The sequence below is a fragment of the Pelodiscus sinensis genome, chromosome 8 (assembly GCF_049634645.1).
Source record: "Pelodiscus sinensis isolate JC-2024 chromosome 8, ASM4963464v1, whole genome shotgun sequence".
NCBI classification, from domain to species: Eukaryota; Metazoa; Chordata; order Testudines; family Trionychidae; genus Pelodiscus; species Pelodiscus sinensis.
Genome location: NC_134718.1, coordinates 31,370,599 through 31,395,113, shown reverse-complemented (window position 1 = coordinate 31,395,113; position 24,515 = coordinate 31,370,599). Strand labels below are relative to the sequence as shown.

The following is a 24,515-nucleotide window of genomic DNA, read 5'->3' as shown; positions in this document are numbered from 1 at the left end:
TCCAGGGTGGTCTGGAGACACTTCAGAAGTTTGTGAAGTGGCCTCCTTTTAAAAATGATTGTCCACTCCGGTCTAGTACCTTGTTTTATTTGCCCTGAATGCTGCAATTCTGGATTCCATAATGGAGCGTTAGACTTCAAACCACAGGAGAATGCAGATAGAACTGGATTTTATTCAGCACCTAATGCTGAACCTCCTCAGAGAGAGTGAATGCTGAACCTGGAGCTGAAACAGTGAATTTCCCCCCCTAAGATCAGTAGCAATTCTCAGATTATGCAGAACAACAATAAATCACTGGAAACATGCTAAAATAGTGAGAGCCACGGGATAATGTCTGTCTTCATGCTTAATTGCTATACTCATATATCATTAAATGTACGGGTTATATGAAGTTTCACACTGTCCACACAAGTATACAGAATATACACAGGATCAGGTCCAATACCTGTTGAAGGCAAAGGAAAGGCTCCTTTTGTTTTGTGGATTTGGAATTAGTCCCTATATATAAGGAATTATGGCAGGTGTATTGGAAAACATCACAATCTTTATTTTGCATCTGTGCTGCACCCATCTGCTCTAACCTATGTACTTTTTTTTTGTGGGGTGGTGGATGGGCATTAGAGTTTAAACTCTGTATGGTAGCACCTGGCACTATGGGATTCTGAATCCTGACTCAGGCCTCTGATATCTATTGCAATAAAAATAAAAGTAATTAGTGTTAGAAGTGAAAAGCTGGGTTCTTACTACATTTAAAGTTCACAGCATAGTGGTCCTGGGGTGGAGTGAGCCAGGACTGTTCAGCTGCCCCTGAGAGCTAACCTGCTGCAACTCTGTACTTTAAATGTAGTAAAAGCCCAGCAGCCACAGTGCCCCTCCTTATTGACTAATCGCGTAGCCAATGGAAATTCCATCGACTACATGATTAATTAACTGATACTTAACATTCCTAATCAGAAGACTAAATGGCAGGTGAAGAGCCTCCGGGGAGGAAGCCCTGGTGGTGATGCTCCATCCCAGAGCAGGAACCTTCACATGTAAGCTCACCAGCTAGGGTGCTGAGATAGGCCCTTTGGTTCGATTGAGGACCAGGGCCCTATGAGAGCTACAGAACACTCCTGAGGGCTTTGAGATAGGCCTCGTTGGACAGTGTACCCTGGAAGGGGGGATAATGTAGGTGGCTCAGCCAGAAGATTGAGTCACTGAAGATCCACCAAGAGAGCCATTGGCTGGAGGGTGGTGCTTGTGAGAGGTGGGTGTTGTCCTGATGAAAAGAGCTTAGCGATTGCAGGTACTATTAGTCAGAGAAAAGTGCCATGTGTGAGTGGCAAGTGCTGACCTGTTAGAGGTTGATCATTTATAATTGTGTTGGGTTTAATCAGGGGTGCCATGTAGGGGGGCTCTCGGTGCTCCTGAATTTTGTACTTGGGATCTACTCCAGGGGTGGCCAACCCATGGCTCTCAAGCTGCATACAGCTCTTTGCTTAAAGAAATGCAGCTCTTGCTAATTCTGAGCCGTGTGCCTGGACTGCTCATGGCTGGCTGCTCTGTGCACGCGCCCCAGTGCCTGGAGGGAGAAGCGCATGGCGATGGCGGCAGCTTCAGGACCAGGCATTGGGTTAGAGTGAAGGGGGGCTGGGCTCTGGGGGAGAGTAAGGGGATTGGATTAGAGGGGGAAGGGATGGGAATGTCTGGCTCTGTGGAAGAGAGATGGCATTGGGTTAGAGCAGGGGGCCTGCGAGTGCCTGGCTCAGGGGGACAGGAGGAGGATTGGGTTAGAGCGGAGGGATGGGATTGCCTGACTCTGGGGAAGGGGTGGGGCATTAGCTTAGAGCGGGGGACTGGGGGTGCCTGGCTCTGGGAAGAGAGAAGGGAGATTGGGTTAGAGTGCAGGCAGGGGGCTGAAGCATCTTAAACTCAAAGTCTTCATGGATGCAGAATAAGGCAGCCAACACAGATGTCATATTTAAATTCCAGGGCAAAAAAAGAATCAGCATGTACCTGGTTTACACTGTTTTTTTAAAGAAAATTCAAAGGCTATTGTTTGCCAAGCTGAAGCAATTATTCTGAGATATGAGTCTCTCCCTTACTGTTTTTGAACCTCTTGTATTTGCAGTCTGGGACAGACCTGAATTTTTAGAACTATAAAAAAGCCATAATCTTCATAAGTAAAAAAATGAGGAAACCATACCGGAAATCAACAAGCTGGAGTAAAGCAGGCACTTCAAATTGTGCTAATTTACATCTTAGTTCTGTTTAATTTTAAAAAGCTCACAGGACGTAATAGGGCAGTAGTGTTAAATTTAAAATACATGCTGAGGATGGTTTTTTTTAGGGTGAGAATATTACGGTGTTTTTAAAGGTTTGGGGTGTTTTTAATTGATGTTTGTTCTTTGTCAAGTTCTCTGAAGATCTATGGACTGGCCATGATTTTTTTAAGTGACTAGAGATTTTTATATTGTTTTTTGTCCGAAATGTCCTGTAATGTTATTTTTATCACTACATTTTGTGTACTATAGCTATCTGTTTATTGATCGATTGATTGATATATAAAATAAATATATAATACCTGGCTCTTTGCACTCTATCCACAGCTGTTTTGGCTCTTCATCTCTAACTGATTGGCCACCCCTGGTCTACTCACTCTAGCCCCAGGCAGAGCTCTTAACTACTATACGGCCTGAGTGTGATCTGTGACGAATTTGGAGGCTGGGCATAGCAGGGCTTTTGGGGAAGAGAATTTGTTTATAAAAAGAGACAGTGTGATAAAGTTTGCCATTTAATGATCCTTAATTTACTTTAATGATCCTGAAAGCATTGTCAGGCACTCCAGTTAAAAGGCAGGAAACAAAGGATGGGAATAAATGGTGAGAAGTAAATTGTGTCCCCCCAGGGGTCTGTTGTGCTAGTCAACATAATCATAAATTATCTAGAAAAAAAGGGTAAACAGTGAGTTGGCAAAATTTGCAGATGATACAAAATGTATTCAAGATAACTATGTCCAAAGCAGACTGCAAAGAGCTACAAAGGGATTTCACAAAACAGGGTGACTGGGGAACAAAATGGTAGATGTGGCTAGATCATCAGAAAGGGATAGATAATAAGACAGAGAATATCATTGCCCCTATATAAATCCATGATATGCCGACATATTGAATTCTGTATGCAGGCTTCGTCACCCCATCTTAAAAATATATATATTGCATTTGGAAAAGATACAGAGAAGGAAGCATTTCTTCAGTTAACCTGCGGAACTCCTTGTCAGAGGATGTGGTGAAGGCCAAGACTTTAACAGAGTTCAAAAAAGAACTAGATACATTAATGAAGAATAGCTCAATGGCTATTATCCAGCATGGTCATATATCTTTTGCAAGGTCTCATCATCTGTTTGCCAGAAGCTGGGAATGTGTGATGGAATGAATCATCCAATGATTACCTGTTGTGTTCATTGCCTTTGACACACTTGGCATTTGCTATTGTCAGAGGATAGGATACTGGGCTAGATGGACCTTTGGTCTGAACCATTCTGGCCATTCTGTTGTTCTTACATACAAGAACCCAGATGTATCTGCCCTTGCTGTAACACACTAAACCCTACTTTCTTCCCAGGGCTGAGGCAGAACCCAGGAATTCTGATGGGCTTTTTCTCTCCTTCCACAGAGTTAGTAAAAAAGTAAGAATCTATATTAAAATTGTATACCTAACTGTATCCCTTACGTGACTTGCCACAAGATCTTAGAACATTTTGTTAGAGCTGAGTGGGTCTATCCTCCTCCTGTTCTGCAATGTGATTTGTCCTTTTCATATTTGTTCATTTTTTTTAATTGTATCCTTTGGTATATATGGTTGTGACTATTTTCTTCCACTATTTGATCTGAGGAAGTGGGTCTGGCCCACGAAAGCTCATCATCTAATAAACCATCTTGTTAGTCTTTAAAGTGCTACATTGTCCTGCATTTTGCTTCAGCTACCCCAGACTAACACGGCTACATCTCTATCATATTTATTTGTCTTTGTTTTATATAGGAATTAGATGCAGGGCTCCTGTCAGCAACTGCTAAATTATCTGCCAGAAAACTAGAGCGTTCAAGTGCCTAACTAGCCCCTGGAATTATGCTTAAAACTGTCCCCTTCCAACCAAACCTGAAATGATGCCCCTGGGTTTAATGTATCTTAAGCCAAGTTATGTATCTCATAGCTCATTGTACCTGGCAAGAGGAACTCTTAGAAAGAGAATGGAGAGAACTTGCAGATCAAAGCTGAGACTGAACTTTCTAGGAAGGTTCAGCTTTGTGACGATACATTGACTGGTCCCTCTTTATATCTAATCAACAGATTGCATACCTGTAATATTCGAATTAAAGCTAGGTTTGAGATTAAAGCACCACTCTGTCTCACTCTCCTACACAGGGCCTGGTCACTGGATCTGTCTGCACTGTACTTGCCACAGTGTATGTGTATGTGTGGAAAGAAGAGGTGCTTTAAGGCATATTTCTGCCAGTTGGAACAACTAGAGGACTGAAATACTCTAAGCCAACTGAAAGCTCATCACCTAATAAACCATCTTGTTAGTCTTTAAAGTGCTACATAGTCCTGGCTTTTGTTTCAGCTGTGCTAAAGCACAGTTAAGGACCACTCCACTTCCTAGATATCGCTGGAGTTCATTGGTGACTGGCTCCCCTCTTTCCACCAGTCCCTCTCCCCACCCAAGCAGGCAGCCTACGTCAGACAGGAGAGGCAAGCGGTGGGCGGCTGGTTAAAATAGTTTAACATTGTTAGAAGAATCGCCATGGCAGGAGAGCATGCCATCTTTCCAGAGTGACAAAATGGGAATGGAATTTGGAGCCAACATCAGGAGGTTTGTAACCCTGAGCTCTCACTAAACTAGAAAGGAAAGAATGCAAAATAAAGTCCAGTTCAAGCCAAAGTCCTGGCTCTAAGGGTATGTCTACACTAGCCCCCTAGTTCGAACTAGGGTAGCCAATGTAGGCATTCAAACTTGCAAATGAAGCCCAGGATTTAAATATCCCGGGCTTCATTTGCATGTTCCCAGGTGGATGCCATTTTTAAATCCCCCTTAGTTCGAACTGACTGCCTGCGGCTACACGCAACAGTCAGAAGTTAATCCGAACTAGGTTCTTAGTTTGGAATAACTGTTACTTCTCCTGCAATGAGGTGTAACAGTTAATCCGAACTAAGGATTTAGTTCGGATTAACTTTAAACTGCCGTGTGTAGCCGCGGGCAGTTCGTTCGAACTAAGGGGGATTAAAAAATGGCGGCCGGACCGGAACATGCACATAAAACCTGGGATATTTAAATCCCGGGTTTCATTTGCAACTCTGCTTGCCTTATTTGCCTACCTAGCTCAAATTAACGAGCTAGTGTAGACTTACCCAAACACGACCCATGTTAGGCTTCTCTCTTCAGTCATGGTGATTTGTGTTGCAGCCCAACCTCCCCTTGTATTTTGTCTATGTAGGCCATGAACGCTTTGTGGGAGGGCTCTGTATCCTTATATTCTATAATAAGCCTACTATCCTGGGCATAAATAAATTATAATAGCAATAGCTTAGCATGGAGGGAGAAAGGGGGAGAAAAAAGACCTGTGTTTCCTTCTGCAATAAGTGAATCTATTTATATGGCTACAGAGCTGTTCTGTCCCTATCCTATACAACACCCTGAATCCCAGAGCACATTTGAAATAAATCAGGGAGTCATTTGTCTAAAGGGTGTTGCTACAACCACACAGTGGGAAGAGTCCCTGGGTTTGCCTTCTCTGGCACATATCACATTTCATTACTTTGATGAGACCAAGCAAATTCTTCCAGTTGTGTTAATTTGCCCCCAAGCCAGTTTGTGTCATGTTTGCAAGAAGCCTGTGTGACACTTTTTAGCCTTCTCGGTTCCTCCTGGTTTTGAGACCTAAAATAATAATTACAGCACATTTCAGTGTATCATTTCTGAAGTGGAAGAAGGCTTGGCATGTGGCGAACAAGGCCCTCTGTTGTAGTGGAACAAAACTTGTAGCTGTGGCAACCTAGAAGGACCCTGAAGAGATTTTTCCTCTGGTCACATAGGACACCAAATGTGTTCACCAGTGGAATGAGTGAGCAGCAACACACTAAGCCAGAGTGCATGGCTCTTTCCTCTCCAGGCTGAGTCTGCTGAGTGGCATATTTCTCATTCTTGACAGAAGGGTCACTATGTAAAGAGAGCCTTTTGGGAAATGGCAATTGGAGGGTGAATCTTTGAATGATTTTGATCTCTCCAGCCAGCAGACCAGGCAGTGGAATAATTTTGTTTGTGTGTATGTGTGTGTATGGCGGGGGGAGGATTCTTCTATCTTCCCTGGCAAAGTGTACCGTTCTCATGCTGCCCACTACTATGACATGCGTGATTCCTGCATGAATATGTACTGATGAGAGGCTATTAATGGATTTGTTACAACTTCCTTGGTGCTCTGGATCAGTGGCTCTTAACCTTTCAAGACTACGGTACCCCCTGCGAGAGTCAGATTCTCTTGTGTAACCCAAGTTGCACCTCATTTAAAAATGACTTGCTTAAAAATCAGACATAAAAATACAAACGTGCCAAGTATGCTATAACTGCAAAAGTACTTACTTTCTCATTTTAGCATACAAATATAAAATACATTTATTGGAATAAAAATATTGCATTTAATTTCAGTGTAGGGCATACAGAGCTGTATAAACAAGGCATTGTATGAAATTTTTATTTGTAGTGATTTTGCTAGTGCTTTTTATTTGGCCTGTTGTAAAACTAGGCAAATAACCAGATGAGTTGATTTACTCTATAGAAGGTTGTTGGGGGTGTATACGGGTTAAATAAGGGGTCTTGGTAAATGCGACCATGGTAATGGGGAACAGCACAGGCAGACCTTGATTTTATTGATTTACAGGGTTGTTTTGATTCCTCCTTCCCTGCGTGCTTGGGATAGATAAGCACCTAATTGTACCCAGGATGTAACTTTTCATGAACAGTCTATGATGTGTTAATCATGCTATCCTCCTTACCCTCCGTCATGAACAGGGGGAGTGCTGACAAGCACCCAGTAACTATAGCTACATCTAGACTACAATTTGTGTATCTTTTTCTGCTTTTCTTTCGAAAGAGGCTTTTCCAAAATTTGACACGTCTACACGGCACCAAATTTTGGAAAAACCTGCTCTTTTGAGCCATCACTTCTTCCTTGTAAAATAAGGTTTACAGGGATGTCGAAAGAATGTGTCCACTCTGAATTTTTTTTCTGGAAAAACAAACATGTTCCTTGGATGCAGCATTGCTTTTCCGGGGTACCTCTGCTATCCTGGAAAAGCACTGCAGTCTAGACGTAGCCAAAGGGATTAATTTATGTACCTAGCAAAGGTGTCAGCCAAGGGGCTGGGAGAGTCAATCGAGACAGAGGCTTGAAATTTGAATTGGATATAGATTCCCTGGCTGCTTTTTTGTGTGTGGGAGAGTTAATACCAGGAGTTGAGAGACACCGAGGCTGCGTCTAGATTGGCATGATTTTCTGGAAATGCTTTTACCGGAAAAGTTTTCTGTTAAAAGCATTTTTGGAACAGAGCATCTAGATTGGCTTGGACGCTTTTCCGCAAAAGCACTTTTTGCGGAAAAGCATCCATGCCAATCTAGACATGCTTTTCCACAAAAATGCCCTGATTGCCATTTTTGCGATTGGGGCTTTTTTGCGGAAAACAAATCTGAGCTGTCTACACTGGCCCTTTTGCGCAAAAGCTTTGCGCAAAAGGGACTTTTGCCTGAACGGGAGCAGAATAGTATTTCCGCAAGAAGCACTGATTTCTTACAGTAGGAAGTCAGTGCTTTTGTGGAAATTTAAGCGGCCAGTGTAGACAGCTGGCAAGTTTTTCTAGAAAAGCGTCTGATTTTCCAGAAAAACTGGCCAGTCTAGACACAGCCCGAATGATTTAAACCCAGGCAGGACTACCATGTCGCCCCCCCCCCCCCGCCCCCCCCAGCAGAATTCAGGGCCTGAGAGTAGGCTGAACAAAGAGAAAAATTAGAAGTGAGTACCAGGGAAATGTGAGCCCAATCGCATTCAGGGTAATTTTTCTTTATTTTGTGGTTTGGTTTAAGTGCTCTGTGTGTATCTATGCTTCCCCTCTCCCCTTACCATGTAAGCATTGTGCCAGTTTTTTTTCTCTGTTTTTTAAATTTCTATTTCTTGGTTGCCCTGTAACATCTAGCAATTAAGTATGCTTTATCAAGTTTATCTTTTGTTTTGTAATAAAAATAACTTCTTTTAAGGGGGTGATTTGATTCTTATGTCTTGGAAGTTCTGTCTATGTATATCTACATGCCTCTATGAGGGGTCAGCTACCAGAGACTGCAGCTTGTTTTTCTCTTTTCTTTTTCAAGTTCCTTTGGGCAAAAGAGCTTGAGTACCCCTGGTTTCAAGTGTTCACCCCTGTTTTTTAGAGATCAAAAAGCACTTGATGGTGGCAGTGAAATTCCCAAAAACCTGTGTATTGTGATTCTGGAAGGAAGTTTTTGTAATCAGAGCCTGTAGAGGCAAGGTTTTGAAGCTCTCTTTCAGGCCCCCACCTTCTGCATTTGTAGTGCCAAAGTGGAGAATAGCCTTGACACCCCGTTATCTGTTCCCATTCACGCTGAAGTATACATTCAGGGTCATGTAGCCTTTCCCCCTTCTATGTTGCTGATACAAGGAGTTTTGGGCTGTGAGAACTACTGACATCAACTAAAAGCTGTAAACAGTAAACAGGGATGGGTATAATTATATTCATCACATGGTTATGATTATGCATTATATGAGTATTCACATTACTAACTTAGGGCTTAAAAGTGATGTAATTGATAAGTGTATTTACATATTAACTAGGATAAAAAGGTGTACTTGGGGTTAATTTGTTGCTCATTCACATCCCAGGTAGGGGGGATCTGAGACAGAACAGGTATCAGCAGTAAAGGTGCCCTTCTACCTCATCTGCCTCTGGGCAGCCTTTTCTTTTTTTTTCTAACAAAGGTCTTGGTGTACCCCTGGTTGAAAGTCACTGCCGTAGGTGCGTGGTTTGTGAAGCACAATGGGATACCTAGAGAAGATGCTAAATGTGAAAGGTTCTTCTGTCTGTGCGGACAGTCACTGACCAAATGCGCCCAATTTCATGTTCATGACATGTTTCATAGTGCATATGAAACCAAAACTGAATTACTACATTGAGCTAACAGTAAACATCACTTAAATGAGGAAGAGCTTAAAAATAAAAGGATGGGTTTAGATGAGAAGTAGTGCTTTTTATCTTGAACCTGAAGCATTCCCTCCTTTTCTCCTCCTGCAGCTTAAGTTTCATAGTTTATATTTCTGACTCCATGGGTTATGGGTGAGACTCAGAACTGTTTTGCAAAATTTTAGTACCATGCCATTATGTAGGATGTACTTTCACCTATATTATTAATATTTTATTAAAGTTTTAAAAAATAATCATAATCCTGCTTTTCTTCAATCAGAATTTTTGCAAAGGAAAAAATAAATTTGGCTATTGAAAAACTGGTTTTAGTTGTTGCATCCCACTCTTTAACAAATTTTTTTGTACTAGGGCGAGGTGTGAATAGCACAAGGACTCAAACTAGGCATGGTTGGGGAGAGAAAATTAAACACTGATTATTTTTAGGAGACATGAAAATGTACTTTCAAAATACTTCTACCATGAAGATCATTGTGAGGGAAAAAATATCCTAGGAAAGAAAGCCAACAGGATTTGAGAGCATTGGGAAGACTTATCATCTTCATTGAAATGTGCCTTTTCTATAAAGATTGCTTTCCCCATTTATATACCGGGAGAGATATGGCTCAAACATAATTTTGAACATAGGGAAATGTTTCAGACTCAACACAAAAGTGCCTTGATTGCACACAGGGGAGTCTTAACATTGAACATAGAAAAATCTTAAAGTGATTGAGGAAGTACCTCAAGCTAAGCATGAAGAGGACTTAAAATGAACTTAGATGTATCACAGACTGATTGGAGTGGAGGGGTGTGTGTCTTAAACAAAGCACAGATAGCCTTTGACTAGACATAAATGTGTGTGAAATCAAACATGAGATGTCATTGCTTGAACATATGCAGATCTCATAAGTAGTGGATTAGAAAAATCATCATGTAGAAATTCTGAGGCAGGAGGAAAGATAAATTGTAACTTAAGGCTTTGAAATTTGTTAGCTTAAGTGCTTTACACTTACATCACATGAAGTAACTATTTTTATATGTACCTTAGCTCAGTCATACTTGTACAGATGAGAATTTAACTGTGTACTGCAGATCTGTGTACTCTTACAAAAGAATATTTTGGAATCAGATGAGACAATGGCTACAATTATGCGGCCTAACATTCCTGATCCTCCTTTTACTCCTCCTTCATGGTGCATAAGCAAAACCTTTGACATTTCCAAGAAATCTAGCACCTAAGTGTAAACACAAGACTCTCCTCGAAACCAATCGCAATGAACTTGAAATATTTATATTATTCTTTATGAATATAGTCCAGGCCGCTGTGTGTTTCTGATAGGTTACTTGGTATGGAGTTAGATCAAAAGGGGTTGTTAGAGGAAAAGCAAAACAATGACACAGGTAAGAGTGGGAAAGCTGTTTACTGGGAAGTACACTCTATTGGGCTCCTTCTAGGATGGAATGGTTTATTCTTCCCAAAAGTCAGGCTAGGATCAAAGGAGAGTCTGCACCATTGCACCATGAAAGGATCCTAGAAAAGGGAAGGGGTCAGAGTGAATTTTGAGAGGCTTATCAGAGCGTGCTATGACAGCTGACAGGCATGCAAGGAGACCCAGACTACATCTACATTGCAATCTCTGGGGGTGATAGAGCTCATATACACATACCCAACCTAGCTAGCACTGGTAACGCAGTAGTGGAGCTGCAGCAGCACATGCCCAGAACCTGTGTAGAACTAGTCTACAGTGATGTGCTGCTGCAGCTTCCCTCCTCTGTACCTGAGCTAGCTAAATTAAAACTAACTTGGGTATCTCTACATGAGCTACACTTGCAATTGCCATGTAGACATACCCACAGAAAGATAGTGAGATAGCAAAAGGGCACCATTTGCTTCTCCTAGCTCAGTTGGTAGCGGGAGATCTTTGTACCCTTTGCTGTAAATGCTTATACCTTAGAGAGAATTAATAAATAATGCCTGGTTGTGGTGGGGCAGCTGCCCTACAATATCTGGGCGTGGGCTAAATCACAGTGCTGGCCAATCATGAGAGGCTTTTTTGTAGCCTAGCAGAAGGCAGCTTGCTGGGGGAGCTCTGCATATAAGGAGCTGCCCAACAGAGAGAGCCATTGGTCCTGCACCCACCAACTGGTTCTGCACCCACCCTCACCAGGGAGGGTACAGGACCAGTTCCCTAAAACGCATGTTAGAGCAGGGCTGGGCAGACTCAGGGGAACTAGAGACGGGGCTCTAGCCTGATACAAGGGTCAATGAGATGCAAGAGTAATGCGTGTAGAGGCCCATAGAACAGGAGAGAGTAAAGAGGGCAGGATGAGGCTGCTGCCAGAAGGTCCCTGGGCTCAGAGCCAGAGTAGTGGGATAGTAGTGAATTCCTCCTCTTTCCCCTTTATGCCACACCTTGCCACAAAGAATAGTGGCCTGTACAAACTGTGGCTTGCCCCTGAGACAATAGGGCTACATGTTAGGGTCATGGTTAGCTACAGTGGCAGGTGAAACTGGGAACTGCTGATAACCTCCCACCTCAGGAGGGGGTGTGGCCCATACAGACAGTGGCTTGCCCTGAAGCAGAGCCATTAGGCTTTGGGGCTACAGTTGCCACAGAACCAGGTGAAACTGAGTTCTGCTGATACCCCTGGAAGGGGGACAAGAGACCACTGGGGAGGGCACTGCCAGAGGGCAATATGCTGAAAAGGACGCTGTGGTCTGGGAGCGACATGGGTCCAGAATGTGAGGGTACGTCTAGACTACCAGGTTTTGTCGACAGAAGTTTTGTCGACGGTACCTGTCGACAAAACTTCTGTCGACAAAGAGCGTCCAGACACATTGAATTCTGTCGACAAAGCAAGCTGCTTTGCCGACAGAACCCTGTAGTCTAGACGCAACCCTACAGGCAATAACACCTGCTGTCGACAGAACTCTGTCGACAGAAGGTGTTATGCCTCGTAAAATGAGGTATACCAGCGTCGACAAAACTGCTGAGTTCTGTCGACGTTATGTCGACAGAACTCAGTGGTAGTGTAGACGCTGGTATAGTTTTGTCGACAAAAGTTCACTTTTGTCGACAAAACTCAGTAGTCTAGACACACCAGCCAGAAGGAGGACCCCTGCCGATGATCGAACTAATTCCCTGGAGCTGCCAGCAGGAGGTGCCACAGTAGTGAGTCCTGTCCCGGGACACTTGTTTTGAAGACACTGCCTTTGAGTCACTTCAAACAACTCACTGGTCACAGTACCCTAGAGGGGCCTTATAAATGCTAACTGAGCTGGGCCTGCCATGATAACATAGGTGGGAGATTATGGCTGGATCTATGGGAGGCAGCCCCTGAGGGGTAGAATCACATGATTTTGCCAAGGGAGGGACTAAAAAGGATCTACAGGGCAGTTTGCTCAATAACCATGACACTAGTACATATGCAATCAATACATAGCCGGGGTTGGAAGGCATGAATCCCAGTTTGAACCTCATGGATGCAACTTATCTCTAAACTTTCTAATCCTGAAGAGAAACTGCTGCTGTGAAGAAGAGCTTGTTAAATAAGCATGATTCAGTTTTGCTTAAAATGAAGTTGATGTAATGAATCTGTAGAATGGCCAGGTACTTGCCTTATTTAAGAGTATTGGGGCTTTGGAGGCTGAGTACTAAAGGCATTTCGTTTTTATTTGAGCTGTTAATTGAAAATCAGTTGATTTGCGCTGTTCATTCGGCAGCTCCTCTCCTCCTTGTCTCTTCTTGCCTGGCCTCCCCCACACAGATACAATAACAGCTGTTAATGCTACATCTTGAACAACATGTTAGTAAAAATGTGGCATGTGGCCAGACTTTCAACTTGTGGTTTATTGATTTAATTAACCATGGTCTTGCAAGTACTCTGGAAGTATGATATCTTTGGTAAAGTGGAGATGAGTGAGAATCTAACGTCTCATGGGCTGGATCCTCAGGCAGTCTTTATGCAGCAGCAGTAAAACAAGGGTCATATGATTAACTTCAGCTAAAGAGAATCTTGTTTTGGAGTCATGTGATCAGCCACCTTGTGAGTCACCTTTTTTTTTGTGGCACCATATAGTCTAACAGATTTATTGGAGCATAAGCTTTCATGGGCAAAGACCATGCATCTAATGAAGTGGATCTTTGCCCATGAAAGCTTATGCTCCAATAAATCTGTTAGTCTATAAGGTGCCACAGGACTCCTCGTTGCTTTTGCAGATTCATACTAACATGGCTACCCCTCTGATACTTCTTTTTTTCTGTTTTTTAATTTCTTTTCTCTCTGCCTTGCAATAGCAGACTGAAGCTGATGAACTAGGGAACAGGCTTATAAAATAGCTACTGATCGCTCACGGAAAAACTTTTTATTTAGAAAGAATTTTCCTTCCACATTGCATGTTTCCATTGTTCTGTTCTGTCTTTTACATACACAGACATTTGCAGGAAAATAAGATATTGCTTCAAGGTGATCCTAACCTAAGGTAACTTTTTTTTTATTAATTAATTTTATGATGACATGCTGAATGCTCCAAATAACCAAGATAATTGGAGCATTCACTAATAGGTCTTACTTCTAAAACTCTTCCTGTGTGCTGCCTCACAATGTCATCTTGGTAGTGCACATGAGCTGAGCATTATCAGGCTTACTTTATTCTTTGGTGGGATGCTTCCCACAAAAATTAAGGGTGCTGCCAGATTTGGTGTTGGATGACTTACTGTCATCTTCCTTCAGAATCACTCCTGACATGAATGTCCATCATGATGGTAGAGGCACTGTTCTGATGAAGGCATTAGATAGTATTTTGGATGAGACATAAAATAGAAGCCCTGGCCACTTGTGGTTATTAAATATGCTTTGGCATGTATATAAAATAAATCCCATGGTAATTTTCACAGGGAGAGGCAACTGGCTCCAGCATCTGGACAAACTGCTCTATGGGCAGAGATTTTCAAAACTACCTGCATACATCTGGATGCATTAGCTGGTTTTAGAAACCTCATTCCTGTTGTAATCATGTTCCCAAATGCCATTGTGAAAACAGGAAAAACTTAAAAAACAACAAATAGTCTGGTAGCATTTTAAAGACTAACAAAACATGTAGATGGTATCATGAGCTTTCGTGGATACAGCCACTTCTTCAGATAGGAACAGTTTGCCTATGAAAGTTACAGTGAGATTCTTTACAGTTCTCTACCTCTCTTGCTAAACCAGTATCTAATCTCATTCTAAGCGGCAGCCTTCACAGAGATCCTGTAATCTGCCTCGGAGGAGACTGTTTTATTGGTGGGTAAAGTGATTCCTCTGCATAGTTTCCTGGTATCCTTGAAGGTGAAAGGTGGTACACGAATGAATGCCAGATTTCATTGAAGGTTATCATTTTAACTTACCACTTTTTAAGTTCCCCTGATGTCAGAGACTGGCAGCTCCTGTTCCAAGCATTTACTGTTGCATGGAAATTTTATTAAATGTGGAGTTGGTCCTTGGGAGGGTTGGAGGTAAATGCCAGTATTTAGCATAGATTGCAGTTGTTCAATTATATTTAGTTATTATTTTTAAAGCAGTGGCTGACCATGGTATTGCAGGTTCATTTCTGACAACTCCAGAGAAGAGTGGCCAATACATTGGTTATTCCATTGGTGGTCTGGTAAAACACAGCTAATGTGTTTTTCCCATGGCCATGAGTAATGTGATCCCTCCAAGTCAATGAGTAAATGGGAAAGGAGGGAGGATGGAGCAACCATGATGGAAGGCCAGTTCTGATCCTGACTATGATACAAAGCATGGTTGAAATCTTAATCAGTGGCTGTGAAGGAAGTGAAAAAAGTTTTTTTTTCTCTCTCCCCTACCACAATGTCTTGAAATTTCAAGTCTGCAGATTTGCCTGGACAGTTAAGGGACCTTCGCTAATTGGGCTGTTATATTAGTAAGAGGGCCTGATCCAGACGTGTCTGAATCTGAATCAAATCTAAGTTAGAGTAAATTACATCACTTCTGCCTATCCACTCACATCCTCTACATATATGATGCCCCTTGATTGGCTCACTCAGATTCATTCCCACCTGCTGCTAGTATTTTGGACCTAGCTTTCCATCTCCAGAGCAATAGACCCATATTTAGGGAACAAGCATAGCTTTCTCTTCTTAAGTTTCATCCATGGCTATCATTAAAGTTCGGAGATACTGACTTGTGATTCAGTGAGGAAATATAAGCTACCATATCTAAGATGCTCATCTGACAATAATGCTCATCTCATCAAGTTGATGGAGCTGAATAATTGGATGAGGATAAGCCAGTTGAGACTCGGTACAGACCTGACTGAAATAATAATAATAATAAAAATAATAATAATAAACCAAAGAATTGGATATCTTTGTTGGGGGTTTGCATGACATATGGGAAAGAAGGCATGGCTACCAAGTAATAGCCTTTTTTTAAAAAAATGTGGATCATGTCATAGTCATCCCAAGATTAGATTATTGGTGTGCACAGCACTCTAAATGAGACTATATATGAAACTATATCTTATCCTCTAATCATAACTCTGGTCATCTGAAGAAGTGGCTGTGCCCACGAAAGCTCATGATACCAACTACATGTTTTGTTAGTCTATAAAGTGCTACCAGACCATTTGCTTGCTGTATTTTTTCTGTAACAGACTAACTCAGCTACCCCCTGAAGCTCCTGAGCATCAGTTAGAAACTTCAGCCACTATAACATTTTGCAGCTCATTTGTAGGGCAATCTTTTCTGAATGAAGTACATTGAAACAATGTTGAAACAGTAGTGCATTGAACAGCATTGTGAGCTGCATTGTCAGTTTATTTCCAGGTGCAATTTAAGATACTGAATTTGACAAAGTCCTAAATAGTTTGGGACCTAGCAATCCAACAATTCAGATCAGCCAAGGTATCTGAGTTGCCACTGCCAGTACACTAGTTTAAACACAGGGCAATCATGGGAAAAGGCATTCTATAAGTACACCTGGTTTGGAACTTGCTTTCCCTTCTCAGACCAGTAGAAGTCGAATCTAGTAATTTCAGCCATACAGCACATTCAAGCTATTTTTTTTCAAGTTTCTGAGGAAAGGGAAAGTACAAGAAGTCATCTTTGTGTAGGATATACGAATAAAGATTGATTATTTACTAATAATAAGTGTAAGACTTATTACTCTTTTTACGGTGTATGCAGATGAGGAAGGATATGTTTTTAGAATCTCAAATAAACAAACCATTAAAAAGGTCTCTTGCCGTTTCCTTAATAAAACAGCTTCTTGGCACCACGGAGTCATAATGACATCAGATTAATGCATCCAGGAGCATCATTCTGAATAGCGTCTGGAGATCTAGACAGTTACGAAACCTAACATGAAAAGAAAATGTTTGTAATCAGTTATGTGCTGCATTCTCCTCTTAATACAGCAACCTGGAATATTCAACATATAACAATAACTAAATTAAAAATATATTGCAAGTCACCCATAAAAAACCCTTAAGATGCTATTTTCATGCAAATGTTCCTGTATACTAAAGTGAGTTTAAGAATCACAGTAAGCACACTACATGTGAGGAAAATACTTTCTAAATGTAAAAAGTTTCCCAAGAGATGTCAGAAACTCTAAAAAGTGTATTTCCCAATTCTTTCAGCAGCTTCTCTTTGCGATTGCCAGGGAAAAAACAACATTTACCAAAACGGAAAAGATTCTTAGTACTGTAGTTGTTGCACTGAAGAAACAACTCTGGAGAGATGATAATGGAACAATGACATTCTACCATGCTCCTTTTGGGTTTTGATGATAATCAAGATGACAACAATATCAGAACTATTTTTTCTGGCTTCAAAATGAGACCAACCTCTCCCCCTCCTCTGTCAAATGGAATGTTTCATGTTTTAAAACCAGAGCAAGCCACTTCTCCAAACCACACAGAATGCTCACATGATACCTTTTTCTAACAGGAAATTGAGTTTTAAATGTAGGTGGTTTATTCGTTGGAACCAGAGATGGTCAATATTTTTTTTAGTTTCAAAATTTCTAAGACATATTGAAATTAGTAAAAATAAACAGGAATATATTCTGGGAATTTTGCCATTTACTTTAGTCCACTGGAAATCCTTTTAGAATTACAATTTTCTTTTCCTAAAATTTCTTAGAAAACCTGAGCACTGAAAGCTCACCTACAGTGGAACATCTGACGAGTGCTATTAACATACCCTCAAGTGTGTCCATGATGAAGAACCTTCCAAAACAGGTGTGACATTCATCATTGTTAGCCATTTTACCACATGAATTCCTATTCCTTAGGATACAAACTTGGATCTGCTGAGATGACATTGGAACACTTAAAGCTGCCTCTTTTCCCAGCAGCATGAGATCTATATTTTTATGTGGAAAATCTATTTAGTCCTCTGATGGATGAAGTAAGAAGCTCAGGTGAGCTTCATTCTACCGAAGGATTCTCAGCTTGCCATTAACAATATTACATCAGCTGTAACTGTGCTTTATTAAAAGTTACAATCAGAGTGCTATAAATGGGTAATTCAGCATATATTCTAGTATAATGTAATGCTTGTCCCTGGCACTAGCTTCTTTGACTCTGTTGCGGTGTGTGCAGCCCAGCAATCCCACAGTCACTACTGTGGTGGAAAACACACAGTCCCTCACTTAAATAATACATCCCCTCCTGCTCTAGCTCAGCTTTGGTTCAAAGACAGCCCCTTTAAAATTTAATCAGTAGCTTTATCATTGCCTGCAGGCAAACGGTACCCTGCAAAAATGACTTTGGAGCCGAGAAAACTGACATCTAATGGAATTGTACCCTCCCTCCCTTTCCTCTTTTCATTTAATCTTCATAAAAATGATACAAAATAGTACCAAAGAAAGGGAGGGCAATTTGAATGCTATTGTCATTGCTGAGTACTACTTCTCCAGTGAACATATAATACTAGATGTCCCTGCTATCAGTCGCCCCCGGTATAGCACATCAGTTCCTACAAGCATCAAGGACTTTAGTGTGGAATGGATATATAAGTCCTCCCATTCCCTGCTCTTAAGTCACACCACTCCCCTCCCCAATTTGTGCAAATGGAAGTCAGCCATGGGAAAAAAAATTCCCACTTTAAGTTTTTTCGCTATAAGTCCAAGTTTTTTGGAACGTACCTTGGACTTATAGCAAAGACGGCCTGTAGCTGAGTTCTCAGCACTTTTGCGACGAGTACAGTGTGGGTGAAACTCAAGCCCTCTCCCACAGAGCAACTTATGAAGAAACAGGCACTAACTGCTCTTTGCCCCAGAAATGGGTGACTGAACATGTACCCTGTGGATGTGCATGTACATTTTTTATCACTAGCACAAACCATTTCTGAAATTTCAAAATGGTATTTAAAAAAAAAAACATGAAGATATTCCTGGAAGATAGCCAGCTGTAGGTGTGTTTGTGGGAAAGATTAGAAGCAAAAGTTGGGAGGTGGAAATTTAATTAACAGTTTTCTGTTGGGACTCGTGTACTTTATTCAAAAGCCCACTGTTACTTTTTCTTGGAGAAGAATTTAGCCACAGACACGGGAATGTAATCAAACATATCATGAATATAAGAGTGGTGGGAAACGTGGTTGGGTGTGGGTCACAGCACAGAAGAACCCGGACTAAAATTATTGGAAGAAATTGGGATGGGATGAGAAAAGAGTTAATTTCCAGAAGTGGTGTTTGGCCTAGAGTTTGCCCTCCTGTTCAAAGGCTGTAGTTCATTCTTCCTTCTTGAATGAAACATTACCTTTTAGGAAGAAAGTAGTCTCTAAGTTCATCTTCTTAGGTTCCTTTCTGATATCTAGTCACATGGACATAGACAGGTACATAGTCGTTTGGTGCAGAACTTGTATATGTGGCTTAGCATGTAGGCATTTACTAAGTATCTAAAAGAAACTGAAATCTTTATGGTCCTGTTACAATACAGTATTATCTTGAGGAGGTTGTTCATCTTTTTTTACGTCACAAGTAGGCCATTGACTGAGGCCTAGTTTTCCTCAGACTGGCTTAGGGACTATTTGAACCATGCTGTGATGTCTCCTATCTCATACAGATTCAGTTTAGCCTCATTGCAACTGCAGGGTTTTCTCTTGTGCTCTGTAATGTGAGAATGCATTCCCTCACTGCTGCTGCTAATATGAAAAGCTTCTGTGGTTGTGCAGGTTTGAAGATGTAACAGCCTTTTAAAAAATCCTGTTATGTCAGATATACTGTCAGCTTTTATAATAAGTGTGTCTAAAATGTTTGCAATGGCCTGCAGTCTCAGAAAATGTGCATATGACCCACTTGCCCACACCTGCAGGAGACAGGGTTGCCAGATGGTTTCAACAAAAATACCGAACACACTTGACATTACATCACAATCTACATTACATCTTATTTAGAAAATACCAGACATTTATATTTTCTCAATTTGATTCCTGAACAGAAAGCTCAAATACTGGACTGTCCGGTTCAAAACTGGACACGAGGCAACCCTAGCAGGAAAGTTTGGGGCTATTTGCTACAATGATGAAATCCTTGGTTATTTCATTGGAGTTTTCTGGCGAGGAGGTAACAAGATGTATCTGCCCAAAGCTGTGGTTATGGTTCTCTGAATTCCCATATTTGTGCTGCAACCTCTATTTCAGCAGGATTCCTAGAGATCATAGAACATAGAACCATAGAGCTGGAAGAGACCTTAGAAGGTCATCAAGTCCAGCCCCCTGCTCTAGGCAGGACCAATCCCACTAAATCAACCTGTTTGAAATACAGGCAGTTCCCGGGTTACGTACAAGATAGGGACTGTAGGTTTGTTCTTAAGTTGAATTTGTATGTAAGTCAGAACTGGTACATATTGTAGGGGAAACTCTAGCCAAACATTTCTCCAGAGCTCAGTTTTATTCTCCCACACCTCACTTCCCTCAGTCCTTTATTCTCAAACTGAGGTGTCTGCTGAGAAAAGCCGCTCCGCATCTCCCTGGTCTGCTGGGGGGAAGCAGCTAGTGCGGGGTTGCCTCACCCCATTTGTAAGTAGGGATCCGATGTAAGTCGGATCCATGTAACCCAGGGACTGCCTGTAAACTTGTTTGAGATACAAAACACTTGTGTTAAGCGTGACTGGTGGATTTGTCTCTTTTTGGTCTAAACAGACAGACTAAAATAATGATTAAAAAAATTAACTGAATCTTTTTCCAGCTCCCCCCTGTACCTCTGATGAAGCTTGAAGATCCTTCCATAGTTGCTCTCACTTTACCTCTGAACCTCCATGGCCCCAATTGCATCTGTCATTCTTCCAGCCACAAAATAAGTGATGGGTCTCTCTTCAGCTCCTGTTAACATTGCTCAGAACAAATTTAAAATAGTTCTTCTTTCCTTCAGCCCAGTGGCTGACAGGGACACTATTTAAGGCAAGCTGGGGGGGACTTACCCCTTCCCCCGGTTCCTATTCTAGCAGGACACTTTCTCCTGCCTCCCCTCTAGCCAGGAGCAAGAGCAATGCAGGCAGCTTCCTTTGTTTACTCCTCTCCCCTTCCCTCACTGGAATGAAAGGACTGCAGGCTCATCAAGTACTACAAAAGCTTCTGAGATACTGGTTCCATCTTGTCAAAAACAACTGCAGCAGCAAAGGCAAAACACAAAGGTGAACAGCCACACAGCTTGCTGGCTTGTCTTGGCTTGCTCTTCTCCCCTCCCCTCCCCACCCAGCCAAAAGCTACCTATGCTGCTGTTCCTCTCCAGGCCTTCCCCCCTTCTCCACCTTACTGATTGAAAAGCTAGTTAGTTCACTTTTCTCTTCCTGGCCTCTCCTCCTGGCTGGCTCTTTGCTCTACTACCAGGAAGGCAGGGCTGTATCTGGCAGATCCAATAGCTGGGCTGGGAGCTTCTGCAGCACTTCTAAAAAAATTCATTGAGACAATCAGGCTCAGGGAGTGGTGGGTGCTCAGAACAGGATTGCTGCAGATTTCATCATGGTCTGCCCTCATCCTCCCAGGCTGCTATGTTACAAAGGCTGGGAGGAATAAGCCACTTGTGACACCAGTAGACATAGGGCTGCTCAGGCAGGGGAGAGGGTGGCTGTCCCATCCACATTAAAGTTAGTCAGCTTTGGATGCTTTAGCGTTTCATTGCAGGCACAGCTGAGCTAAAGAATGACCCCCGGGGATCTTTCCCTGTTGTCAGGAAACAGACATGAGGTCATACCACAAACATTGTTTAAATTACACTTAAATCTTCCCCTCTTTCCAGCTCTCCAATTTTTGGAGGGAATGGCAATCCCCCAAGGTGGCCACCTTTTCTTCCATTTAGTCCCATTTGTCTGTGGGAGTCTTTTCTTTGATGACAATGGGCTTTGGGTCCAGTTACTAGGTAGAACCATACAGGCTGTTACACACAAATGTTGGTTCCTCAGCAGGGTTACAATTGCACTTTTTAATCCTAGGACTTTTTCCCAAAACAATTTTTTAAGGAGCTGCTGATTTTTTACATGGGCAGATACAAACAAATGCTGCCCTAAGCAGCCAGACATTTTATAGCGGTGTGTCTGCTGTTCTGTACATCCTTCTCTTCCAACTGGCATGATAAGTCTTCTTAGCTCCTGTTTACGTACTCTTTAATATTTCTGAGGGTGGCAGCATCTCAAATACTCACAAATCCTCTGAGCAACACACAAGGAACCCCCTTTCAATCTGGAATGTGGTTTGTTTTTCAGTAATTTATTTATTTTTAAAGATTCTCGGAAGAAATTCACTATCTTTTTCTCCTCATCACAATTTGGACCATAAGACATTTAAAAATAGCAATAATTGCAAGGCTAAGCAGATTTTATTTCTACTAAAGATAGTATACAAAGTATCGAACTTGTGTTATGGTTCCAAAATTGACACCTCGAGATTTGGGATTGGAAGTATCTTGTTGCTGATCTAAATGTAGCGCCCCCTCTCCACCCAGTTACCTTCTTTAATGCCAGTCTGCTTACAGGTTTTGATGGACAAGTCTGGGTTCTTCTGGATCGCGCCACCCACTCAGCAGGGTGTATCCTCTTTATTTTTCCCCATGCATTTATTTGGCGGTGGCTCCATCCCCCTCACTCCTTCCTGGCAGGGTCACCAGGGCAGCTTGGGAGGAAAATTCTAACCACAGGGTAATCCCTCCTTACTTGCCAGATAGTTGGAGACTTCCAAGAAATAACACACACACACATACAATATATTCAACACAATAATTATATTAAACAGGAGACAAATATAACATAACAGTGTAAAACACTGTTTTTAGGTTCATTGGTGCCCATGCTGCTAATACCTGTGACTTGCCCCAGTCATGTGACTTGATGTAGCAAATGTAAGATTAGTGTCCCGTTGGTACGTGTACTTTGTTGGGCCCTTGATGACCTATGACCACAAAATTCTTCTTTAGCAGTGGGGCTGACTGGGTTCAGTACAGCCCAAAGGACTCAGAATCGGGAGAAGGTGGTAAGTCCCTCCACAGATTTAATATGCAGCAGGTTATAAAATCCCCAAACCCTTACTCCCTGATTTGAGGACACAGTTCAGGGAGTAGGGGGTTCCCAAAACAAATTTCCTGACTGACTGACTAAAAGATGGTGCGCTCACAAACTCTATGAATGATCCTCAGGTTCAGAGATGACTCTGGACTCCTCAGTCATTGCAGAGGCTGATCTCTACTAGAAGCAGGGGCGGCCCATGAGCCAAAGCAGACGAGGTGGTCGCCTAGGGTGCCACCAGCACGGGGCACCCGATGATTACATTACAGCCATTGATGGCTGTGCAGGCGGGGGCGCTGATCGCACCTTCCGCTTGGGGCGCCAGCTGCCGCAGCCGGCCTCAGGCTGGCCTGGCTAGCAGGGATCCTCTTCAGGCAGGAATCAGGGTGCTTCGGTCCCAGGATTTCCCCTCACCACTAACGGGTGCAGGGCTCAAGGTGCAGATTACACAACTGTACTAAAATCCAAACTGTAGTCTCCTAGCCCAGCGCCCAGACACACACACAGCAGGCAGCAGCCCTGAACTAGCAGACAGAGCAGAGCTCTCACCTAGGGAGCTGGAGGGCTAACTCAGCCTGGCTGGGGAAGTTTCCCAGCAAACTCTACAAACTGGGAATCAAGAGTGGAGAAAGGAAAAGCCCAGCTGAGGGATCTTGCTTTCGGGTCCGTAAAGGCCAGTTCTCAGGGGGAACCCTGCATGTAGGCCTGGGGCTTACCAGCTCCCCACACAGCCAGCCCTGCCCTTGCCTTGGCTCGCTCCAGGCTCCACCAAAAACAAAATGGCTTCTCCCCCCTCCTGAACTCCCTGGGAGGGTATCTCACTCCCTGATGGTTGCCAGGCAGACTCTAAGTTTGCCTTGGTTCCCCATACCTACCAGGGACAGTGTGCCTCTCCCTGAACTGCCAGCATACAGAGCCCCAGGAATCTAGCTAATCTCCTTGGGGTTATATAAATTTACAACTAAACTTAATATGTGGCTTTACTTGGTATTTGTTATATTTTTTCTTTATAAGAATTAGGAACACTGCTCCTGTCAGTTAATTTCTAAGTTATCTCCTGCATACAAACAACAAGCAAACAACAACAAAACCCAGGAGTTTTCAGGTGCTTAAATGCCTGGAACAGAATTATGGCTCAAATTACCCCACCTACCACAATCTAAAATGGTGCCCCTGCTGGCTGAGCTGCTCTCAAAATTGTTCAAGGGCCCACCGGGCAGCCCATGGTCAGAAAGGCACATAGGTGACTTAATTAGCTACCCCTCCCACGAGGCTGTTCATCCTCTGCATTTTTCATATTCAGAGTGGAAGCCTTTTTTTGTTATAAAGAGCAGAATCTGCTGCTCTACCATGGAGATTGCTTTTTCATGTCATTGCAGGGACAGAAATTGCCTTCCTCTCTGTGCTGCCGCTGCATTGCCACAGTCTGTTCTACATGAGCACAGAATTCCAGTTCAGACCTTGCCTTCTCTCAAGAATTGTATCCAAAGTCAATTCCTGATTAGCACACAGTTACATTCAGAAAGTGATTTTGGGGGAACATTGGCGTGGATGTTAAGCAAATAACTTGTATCTTTAATCTCTTTCTGCAGGGGGGTTTTGCATAACGCAAGCATTATGTCATCAAATGTTTTATTAGTGACTATTTACTGTACATTGCAAATAATTCTAGAGGTGTAGATGGCTTGCCACTTGCTAATTGGGAGTATTAGATATTCAAAACTTGTAGCGTGAAACATTTGTTAGTTTTGGTACGACATACTGACTATGTGTTCCCAGTGGC

At 42.4% G+C, this 24,515-nt stretch overlaps 1 long non-coding RNA gene across 2 annotated transcripts; it reads right to left on the bottom strand.

The window, feature by feature from the left end:
* Window positions 1-10,630: 10,630 nt before the first annotated feature.
* On the bottom strand, window positions 10,631-20,922 carry LOC106732339 (uncharacterized). 2 transcript variants are annotated; one of them, XR_001368615.3, is made up of 4 exons: window positions 20,438-20,922; window positions 16,456-16,586; window positions 12,845-12,980; window positions 10,631-10,756 (listed from the first exon to the last, which is right to left on the bottom strand). It is a non-coding gene; the product is annotated as an uncharacterized LOC106732339 (long non-coding RNA). The 2 variants fall into 2 exon arrangements; XR_012905602.1 differs by having other exon boundaries at window positions 12,845-12,975.
* Window positions 20,923-24,515: the final 3,593 nt, after the last annotated feature.